The 7,906-nt window shown below is 35.2% G+C and overlaps 2 pseudogenes; one reads left to right on the top strand and one right to left on the bottom strand.

The window, feature by feature from the left end:
• The first annotated feature begins 3,651 nt into the window (after nucleotides 1–3,651).
• LOC117012474 (chromobox protein homolog 3-like) lies at nucleotides 3,652–4,176 on the top strand (annotated as a pseudogene).
• Nucleotides 4,177–6,000: 1,824 nt separating this feature from the next.
• LOC117012216 (high mobility group protein B1-like) lies at nucleotides 6,001–6,601 on the bottom strand (annotated as a pseudogene).
• Nucleotides 6,602–7,906: the final 1,305 nt, after the last annotated feature.

The following is a 7,906-nucleotide window of genomic DNA, read 5'->3' as shown; positions in this document are numbered from 1 at the left end:
AAGCATGGGTGAAGAGATATGTTTGTAAATTGAAGGAAAGAAGGGAGTACAAATCACACCTAATAGATTATTTTCTTGATGATATATAAAAAAAAGCAAATTGTCTGCTGAGAGAGGGAGAATGTATTGGGGGTGAAATAGGGTGGAAGAGGAGATTTGAGGGAGAAATGGGTTTGGGGAAATGAGCCAGAAGTGATCAAAGGCCCTTATCAGAATTGCTAAGCAGGACTGACCTTGAAGAAGTGGGGAGATTTCTGAGGAAAGCCATAAAGTAATATCATAATTGTTATAACCTTGGGATCGTCGGTCTTTTATAGTGGTGGTGGGTATGAAAATGACAGTGTTCCTCTTTAAAATATATTTGTTTTGGAGCCATCCACTGATGTTTAGGTAAGACTTTTAAATCCTCCTCATCATCATATGTTAATCATCTATTAATAAGATTAATCTATTATTTTTACTACAATATTGAGTGTTTTGAATAGGAATAAGAAATGGCAGAAGTGTACCATTAAAGAAAGAATTTTCTAAGAATTTACATTTTGAAATACTCTTCTGTGACTGAAAATCATCACTTTAGGTTAAACCTGACTGAGGATTTGAGAAATCTACCCAAACAGATTGAGTAAGGACATAAAAAGATGCTCAAAATTATCAGTCATCAGGAATATGCAAAATAAAACCACAATGAGATACCACCACATACGTATTAAAATATCTAAAATTAAAAAGACTAAACATACCAGGTGTTGGCAAGGATGTGGAACAACTAGAACTCTCGTGAACTGCTGGTGGGAATGACAATGGTTCAACCACTTTGGAAAACAGTTTGTCAGTTTCTTAAAAAAACATATACACATTCTATGATCAAGACATTTGTCAGCAGGGTGTCAGGCGGGGTCTCTGGTCCCGCGCCCCACATAAGAACGTAGAACATGGTGAGGCCAGAAAGGAACACCCATGGAACCATAGATAGGGGAATCATACCACTATATTCTCGCTGGTGGCATCCACCTGTCTGCAATCCGCAATCCACAATCTGTCCTTGCTAGCTCCCATTTGCTGCTAGCGTAGCCATGACAGTCATATTAGTGGCCAGTGGCTCACTGGTTACAGCTAACGGCCAACTAGCCACAGCTGATGGCCATCCAATCATAGTTGATGGCTATTTACTACCCGAGTGAGCACCTTTCCATATGAGGGGGAGAGCCTGGAAACTGCACTCCTGGCTCTGTCCCCACAACATTCCATCCTCAGATGCTATAATATTTATGTAGAAGTCTTTATATAGATTACTGAAGACAAAAAGAAAATATGGCTATACAAAGATATACACAATCTTCATATCAGTTTTACTTGTAATAATCAGAAAATGAAAACAACAAAAACATTCATCAAAAAGTGAATGGATAAATAAATTGAAGTATATCTGTACAATGGAAGAAAAAGTAATAAAAGGAAATAACTATTGATTGCACAGCAACATAAATGAGTCTCAAAATAATTATGATTAGGGAAAGAAGTTAGGCAAAAGAGAGTACATAGTGTATTATTCCATTTATAAAATAGTCCAGAAAATCCAAACTAATCTATAGTGACAGAAAACAGATCAGAGTTGCCTGGAGATGGGGGTGGCGATGGGGGCGGGCAGGAGGGAGGGATTACAAAAGAGCACAAGAAAACTCTTTCGGGTGATTATTTTGATTGTAATAATGGTTTCACAGCTACAGTCATAGGTCACAACTTAGCAAGTTGTACACTTTAAATATATGTAGTTTACTGTACTTTAATAAAGCTGTTATGAAAAAATTACACATGTTCAAAACATTGAAGAATGATTTAATCTGTTTCTAACAGTAAATTTTTTGAACACTGTCTTAAAAATTATGTTTTTGAAGAGCATTTAATATCATTGAAAAATGCTCATAATATTCAGGGATAAGTGCTGTTCTGTTTTATATAGGTTCATTAATATGATACTGTGTTAAATAAAAAACAGGATACAAAAAAATGACATATAATTTAATATGATCCCAATTATGGTAACTCTCTCTTGTCTCTTATAACTGAAAGGAAATACCTCAAAATGTTAACATTGTTGTTTCTGTGAGGTGGAATGACATATGATTTTTATTTTCCTTCTTATGCTTTTGGGGCTTTTCTATAGTTGAGCTTTCATTGCTTTCACAAGCAAACACCCAATAAATGCTCTTTTATTTTATTTATTTATTTTTTATTAAATTTATTGGGGTGACATTTGTTAGTAAAATTATATAGGTTTCAAGTGTACATTTCTATAATACATCATTTATATACTGCACTATGTGTTCACCACCCAGTCAGTTCTCCTTCCATCATTATATATTTGACCCTCTGAATGCTCTTCTACCACCACCTCTCAACCTCCTTACCCTCTGGTAACCACTAAACCGTTGTAAGTGAAATCATATGGTTCGCAACTTTTTCTGTCTGACTTATTTCACTTAGCACGATAATCTCAAGATCCATCCGTGTTGTTGCAAATGGCAGTATTTCATCTTTTCTTATGGCTGAGTAGTATTCTATTGTATAACGTACATCTTTTTTATCCAATCATCTATCGAAGGACAGTTCAGTTATTTCCATGTCTTAGCCACTGTGAATAACGCTGCAATGAACATAGGAGTACATATATCTTTACAGATAAATGTTTCCAGATTTTTTGGGTAGATACCCAGAAGAGGGATTGCTGGGTCGTCTGGTATTTCTATTCTTAATTTTTTGAGGAACCTCCATACTGTTTTCCATAGTGGCTGCACCAATTTACATTCCACCAGCAGTGTATGAGGGTTTCTGTTTCTTCACAACCTCTCCAACACTTGTTATTACTTGTCTTGTTGATGATAGCCATTCTAACAGGTGTGAGTTGGTATCTCATTGTGGTTTTAATTTCCATTTCCCTAATAGCTAGTGAAGCTGAGCATTTTTTCAAATATCGGTTAGCCATTTATTTGTATTCTTGGGAGAAGTGTCTGTTCAGGTCTGTCCATTTTTTTTTTTTAATTTTTAGAAAAATTTTATTTCTCCTATTCCTCCACCTCTGGTAACCACCAGTAACCTATTCTTTGTTTCTATGAGTTTGTTTTTTTTCCAGATTCCACCTACAACAGCTATCATATGGTATTTGTCTTTCTCTGTCTGATTCATTTCACTTAGCATAATGCCCTCAAGGTCCATCCATGTCGTTGCAAATGGCAAGACTTCCTTCTTTTTTATGACTGAATAATATTCTATATATATACATATACACACACACTTAGGTTGTTTACACAGCCTATATAATTTCCACAGCCTGAATAATATTCTATATATATATATACATATACACACACACTTATATATATATATATACACACACACTTAGGTTGTTTCCACATCTTGGCTATTGTAAGTAATGCTGCAGTAAACATGAAGGTGCATATACTCATATATTTTCGAGTTAGTGTTTTCATTTTCTTCAGATAAATACCTAGAAGTGGAATTTCTGAAATATATGGTAATTCTATTTTTAATTTTTTGAAAACTCTCCATACGGTTGGAAAACAGTGGGTGCACCGATTTACATTCCCATCAACGTTGCACAGTGTTACATTTTCTCCACATCCTACATTGCAAAAAATGGGAAAGAAACAGAATGGAAAGAATGAAAAAAGTTGAAGAGACAGAACCCGAAGAACTTGTGGTGGAAAAAGCACAGAACTGATGCTAGTAAATGGGAATGTGGAATATTTCCTGAAGTGGAAGGTAATACAGATGCTGACAATATTGGGAACCTGAAGAAAATTTAGATTGTCCAGAATTTATTGAAACATTTCTTAATTCTGAAAGAGCTGGTAAAGAAAAAAATAGTACCAAATGAAAATCTTTATCTGACAGTCAATCTGATAGTACATCAAAGAAGAAAAGAAATGCTGTTGACAAACCAAGAGGCTTTGCCAGAAGTCTTGATCCTGAACGAATAATTGGTGCCACAAACAGCAGTGGAGAATTGATGTTTCTCATGGAATGGAAAGATTCAAACTTGAGAGATACACTTGGTGCTCGCAAAAGGTAGATATAAAGTGTTTTCAAACTGTAATTGCTTTTTTGTGAGAAAGACTAACTTGGCATTCTCGTCCAGAAAATAAAGTTCAATAATTCTTTCCATTGCTAGAGATACATAGACATAGAGCAGATTAAATACATATAAAATCTAGGTCTTGGTTTTTTGATTTATTAGTGTGAAGAAATAACTACATTCTAATGAAAATCAAGTTTGATATATTTGTTTTAAAGTAGTATTGGGGGAGCTGCGTATTTTTTTTTTTTTCATCTATAGCACTGGTTACTTTCAACCACAACAAAGCTTTCTTAGTTGCTTTCCTCATGAGAAAAACATATTTGATATTGTGGTATATAATTTCCTCTGTATTAGAGAACAGCTTTTCTACATGTAGGGGAAAATCTTATAGTCATCATTCAATAAAAATTTGTATTTAACTCGTATAAGCCTAATGACCTTTCAGGGGTTTTTTATTTGTTTTTTTATGTATGTATACATGAAATACACACATAAATGGTATTCTTTCCTCCCTCTCTTCCTTCCTCCCTCCTCCCGTCCCTTCTTTTCTTAATATTCAACAAAACAAAAATGCCATTCCACAACCATAATAATCCCATGTTTCTGGAATATTATCATTTTGAGCAACCTAAGAAATAGTTCAAGTTAAATTGAAAAATTCTTCTGAAGTCTTAATATTTCAAACTGAATAGATAATTCTGTAATGAATTGGACAATTTAAATTGGACAATTTAAAAGCAGCCATATCAGAATCCACAACTATATCTACAGTCATATAAATACAAGTTTATTTGCAAAACCTCTGACAGGAAAAATTTATCTCTACCAACAAACCTTCCCAGATGAGAAAACTAGACGAATCCTTGTATGTTTTAATTAACCAAGCAAGACTTAGTTAAATGGACATTTAAAGGTTCTTTCTTGTGAAACTTTCCTTTACAAGAAGTTGAAATCCCTGTGCTATATTGACTAAAAGGTCAATATGTATGAGTTTGTTCATGAAAACCTAATGAGATGGTTAGAGATGTTGGCAATTTAGGAACCTGCTGGAATAAATGGGTGAACAAACTATTTATTAAATATAATTTAAACTATTGATCTGGATGGTTTTTCTTTACTCCCAACTCATTCCTTACACGTAGGCTCGATCTTTTCAATATTTGGGTTATTGGTTTATCAGAAGTCTGTAAAAATAGTTACTTTGTAGTAATCATAATATTATATATCGTTTATTGTAAGTATGGGTGAACAGTGATCAATAAATATTAGGTTGATGCAAAAGTAATTGCAGTTTAAAAGGTTAAAAATAATCGCAAAAACCGCAATTACTTTTGCACCAACCTAATACTTTTACATTAAAAAATAAAATGGATATGTAAACTTCCACTTTTGAAAACCACGATAGCTTAAAATACTTTAGCTTTTAATTTCTTCCTTTGTTATTTTATTTTTTCAGTAAAAAATTGTATTTACTTAGAAGCATTCAGAATGTCAACAAACAGCTGCAAGTTTTTTTTTTTTTTTTCATTACAGAGTGGTATTCAGTTACCAGAACAATTATTTTGTATAAGCTACATCAGAGACACTGACGATGAAAAAACTGCTATCCCCACATACAACTAATTTGTGCTGTGCACCGACAAGAACCTGCTTTAAGTTTCCATGCCAATTGACAACCCTCATACCATACCAGGCAAGGGTAGTGGCTATTGAAAACACCACCAGGACAGGACTATCTAAAAACACATGCAGTACTGTGTTAACTATACAAAAAAAGACACTGTACAGTTTAAAAGCAAATCTTACACAGCCTTACATTTCAGTTTTCGTTAAAAGGAGTGAGTTGTGTACAGTGGGATTAAATGCTTTATAGACAAGAAAAAAACTGCACTAGAACAAACTTATTCTTCATCATCATCTTCTTCATCCTTCTCTCCTCCTCCTCCTCCTTCTCGTCCTCTTCATCTTCCTCCTCTTCTTTTTCTTTTTCTTGCTCTTTTCAGCCTAGGCAACTCCCTTTTTTGCCGCGTCAGGCTTTCCTTTAGCTTGATATGCAGCAATATCCTTTTTGTCTTTTTCCTTCTCTTCATAAGGCTGCTTGTCATCTGCAGCTGTGTCATTCCCCAGCTGTCCCAGCTCCTTTGCAACATGACCAACGGATAGGCTGGGATGCTTTCCTTTGATTTTGGGGAACAAAACAAGAAAAGGCCGAAGGAGGCCTCTTAGGTACGTTGGCCATCCTTGAACTTTGTTTTTTGTTTTCCTTTTAGGAGGCATATACAAGCAAGTTTTCATTTCTCTTTGATATCGGGCCTTGTCTGCCTTTGCCATGTCTCCAATTTTCCTTTTTCTTTAGCAGACACGGTCTATCACCTCTCTGAGCACTTCTTAGAAAACTCTCTGAGAAGTTAAGTAAGGAACAGGGTGCTTCTTGTGCTCGTCCCGGCAGGTGCACAAAGAACTCATATGAGGACAGTTTGCCCTCGGGTCTCCTTTGCCCATATTTGATTATTTTCCCTCAGCGAGCACAGTGTCCGTCGCCCAGTACCCATCGGGTCACCTCGCACTTGCCCCGCGCTGTGTATATGGCGCTCAATGTACTGCAACGGCTGTGGGAGCCAGAGCCAGACGCAGCCTCCTCACTCTCTCTGCTCTGTAGCATTCATTTGTTAATTATTTTAAAGAGTTCTAAGCAAACCCATGAACATGTGTTTCTTCAAATGTCCTTGGGATTCACTGCTATGTGAATAATCTCACCCTTTAATTTATCAGTTTGCAAATTTATCTTCTGATATTTAAGTGTTCCATGCCCACCCCCTCACTTCCCTCAGATTTCTTTAGAATTTGGAGGAGGATCTCTGGTCACTCCATCATAACTCGGCAGCCATTTGGATTTACCCTCGGCCTCTCCACTTCCTCCTCTGGATCATCAGGCCATAGAAGCTACCATCATTAGGTAAAAACCGTGGGAAACCAGTCCCTGCTGCCTGGCTCGAGTCAGGGGTGGTGAATGGAACAGGAAGTAAAGAGAGTCCTCTATCTAGGAACAAAGTTTTAGGCATCGCAGGCAAGAATTATATATGTTTTCTTCCTTAGAAACATTGTCATACATGAAGATTTAAGTTCTAGAATGCTATGATGGTGGTATTTTAATACATTTGTGGTTAAATAAGATTAAGTGGCTCACCTGTGTTTTGAAATTCTTTGAAAGTTGGTATACATGTACATATGTGTATATATATATACATATAGTTATATATCTATTATTTATCTAATTATGTTATATTTCTATATAAAATTTTTCTTGAACTAATCATTTATTTAACCTGAACCTTTGATTAAGAAAAACATATTCCCCAATTATGCTTGATAACAGAATTTGCAACACTTGAACTTGAAAGAACGAAATGATGTAGGAGAGTTCTACGTTCATACGTGTTTCTTTAAATCATGTCACCACAGTTTAAGATCTGATCATTGATCAGAATTCTCTCCTTTTACCAATTGTCCCTGACAGTTAGTTGAACGATAGCTAACTCATAGTTCCCTCTACCAGACTATTACAGAATCATTCAATTTTGTATGGGCAGTAGTTGTTTCATAAATAACTTAAGTTCTGTCAGTGTTTTAAAAAAATATTTTTGTACCTCAAGTGAATTTCACACATTTGTGAATAAATAATTAGTGAAATTCCGAATGTGTTGTTGATTATAACATGTTTTTAAGACACTCTTGATATAGTAATCAAAACAGCATGGTATTGGCATAAAAATAGACACATAGCTCAAAGGAACAGAATAGAGAGCC

Source organism: Rhinolophus ferrumequinum, chromosome 20, assembly GCF_004115265.2.
Source record: "Rhinolophus ferrumequinum isolate MPI-CBG mRhiFer1 chromosome 20, mRhiFer1_v1.p, whole genome shotgun sequence".
Classification (NCBI taxonomy): Eukaryota; Metazoa; Chordata; class Mammalia; order Chiroptera; family Rhinolophidae; genus Rhinolophus; species Rhinolophus ferrumequinum.
The sequence above is the reverse complement of the archived record's forward strand: the minus strand, read 5'-3'. Positions and strand labels throughout refer to the sequence as shown.